Source organism: Portunus trituberculatus, chromosome 35, assembly GCF_017591435.1.
Source record: "Portunus trituberculatus isolate SZX2019 chromosome 35, ASM1759143v1, whole genome shotgun sequence".
Taxonomy (NCBI): domain Eukaryota; kingdom Metazoa; phylum Arthropoda; class Malacostraca; order Decapoda; family Portunidae; genus Portunus; species Portunus trituberculatus.
In genome coordinates, this window is record NC_059289.1 from 1,717,604 (window position 1) to 1,720,103 (window position 2,500).

The window sequence follows — 2,500 nt, forward strand, 5'->3', positions numbered from 1 at the left end:
CTTCTTCTTCTTCTTCTTCTTCTTCTTCTTCTTCTTCTTCTTCTTCTTCTTCTTCTTCTTCTTCTTCTCCTCCTGATAGCAGTAAATGGCCTTGCTCGAGTAGGAATCAGACTCCTTACTCTAAAGTGACGCCCTTGGAGAAGGAGGAGGAGGAGGAGGAGGAGGAGGAGGAGGAGTAGTGGAGGGCTTAGGGTGGAATATTCATGAGGTGGCCGGAACACTTCTCCACGCCCTTCACGCCCATAGATCTTGTGGGCGTGAACTTGTCTTCGCCCCGCCCCGCCCTCTGGTAAGGCAAGACACGCCCTTCTTGCTTCCCGTCATGCTCAGAATAGGTGGATGAGTTCGGAGTGTTTTTCTTCATCTTCGTTTTCTTCATCTTCGTTTTCTTCATCTTCGTTTTCTTCTTCATCTCTTCCTCTTTTTAATGTTTGTTTTCATTTAGATCTTTTGTATTTTTTTTTTGTGACGGGAGGATGTTGTCGTCTTTTTTTTTATCTGTTTTCTCTTTCCCGTCTCTCTCTCTCTCTCTCTCTCTCTCTCTCTCTCTCTCTCTCTCTCTCTCTCTCTCTCGTTTCCTTCTTCAGGGTCTTCGTGTTAACATTCCAGTGTTCTCCTTTTACTCTGTTTTCCTCCTTCCCTTCACTCTTCTAACCCTTCCCATCTTTTCTTCCTTCTCCCTTCCGGCTTCTACCTGTTCGGCCTACACCCTTTCCCTCCTTCCTCCTTTCCTTGCCCTCCCTCTCTCCCTCTTCTTATTCCCCTCCCTCCCCCTCCTTCTGGCTTCCATTTGTTCTCATTCCATTCTTCCTCCTTATTTTTCCCTGTTTGGAAGCTCTGTAACGCGTTCCTCTTCCTTCCCTTCCATATTTTTACCTTCACATTCCGTCTCTCCTTTGACTATCTACTTCCGCCATTTCTCTCTTCGCTTTTACCTTTGTTTATCTATCTACCTTTTTCTATCTATATTTCTTCATTCTCACTTCTCTGTTGATCTTTCTTCGGTCATATCTCCTTGTCTATACATTCTCCTTTCTTCACCATAACGTGGCAAGAGCACCAGTCTTTGTCACGCTCACTCCAGTGCCAAGGCAGCTCCCTGAGTGGTGTATGGCGGCTTGCGTCCCTCAGGCTTCATACGGAATTCATTTTTTGTCATACGCACCATGAAGACATTACAGTGTCCTTGAAGGGGTTGAGGCTGCCTTCCTGTGTTCAAAGCAGGTAGTTTACACACTTTACTTGGGGAGGAAGGAATATACAAGCCTCTTCGCGTCAGGAGTATACAAACCGAGTCGCGTCAGGCTGTCTTTGAGCTCTCCACCGATGGGGCTGGTGACTCATGTAGTGGCGGGAAGGGACAGTGAATGCCACTCACTCAAGCAGGGTGTGGGTCCCTTCGAGTGGGAATAGACTAACCTCCACTGATGGGGTTAGTGGCCCACTCAATGGAGAAAGACGAAGTTATTCCACTGAGGCGGTTAGTTGTCGTGATTCTATAGTCTGTCTACTAAAGTGTCTCCTTGGTATGGGTTTGAATGGTGTCTCAAGGAATGTGTGGTTGTCAGATCTTGAGGAAAACCGTGAGATATCCTTGTAGTAAGGGCGTTGATCAACAGAAAACAAGTATTATTCACATAAAATCAATTACGTTATCAATAAGCCACAATATGTTTTGAATTCAGGAGCCATTTTAGAATAAACAGACTTTAGTAGCATTTCAACAGGGATTCTGCACCGTTGAGAGGCAAAACCACCAAGAAGAACAATAATAATCAATATTCTTGACCTTAACAGTCCTGATGGGAGAACAGAGCGTTTAGGAACACGAGTCTAGGTGGCGTGTAGAGACGCGTCTGATGGGTGGGGCTGCTGCACGGGGAGCGAGAGGAGGGCTGTGGAGGGGGCGAGGATGTCAGAAGGGTGATGTAGGAGTGGAGGGGAAGGCTGGCGTAGAATGGGAGAGGCGAGAAGTATGGAGGGAGTCATGGGATACGAGGGTGGAGGTATTTTGAGGTAAATGGATGAGCTGTTTGGAATGCAGGAGGATGGAGATGATGTTGGTGGGTGGAGGGAGAGAGAAAGAGAGAGAGAAGGGCTGTGGAACGGACGGGGAAAGAGAAGTTCATCCGGAAATAAAGGGAAACAAAGAAAATACGACGGTTTCTTAAGATAAAGGATGGGGAAAGAGAGGTTCATCTGGATATAAGGTGAAAAGAAGGGAAAAGAGGATTGAACACTAATAGAAAACAAAATATAAGGAAACATAGGAAATAAGATTAAAGGGTTAAGATAAAGGAAAGAGCGAGGGAAGAAGGAGAAAAGAGAGAGGATAGGAAAAAATACCACGAGAAAAGAGAAAAAAGAAGCAGAGGGAGATGATAAAAGCATATAGAATAGGTTTGAGTTTTGTGTTGGGGAAAAAAGAGCGTTAAGAAGAGGAATGGAGAAGAAATGAAAGAAGCAAATCATGTCAGGTGGTACAGCAATACACCTGATG

At 45.4% G+C, this 2,500-nt stretch overlaps 1 protein-coding gene across 1 annotated transcript in view; it reads left to right on the plus strand.

Annotated features, from left to right (window-relative positions):
* The window catches only part of LOC123513016, a 120,476-nt gene that overhangs the window by 98,733 nt on the left and 19,243 nt on the right, over positions 1 to 2,500 (plus strand).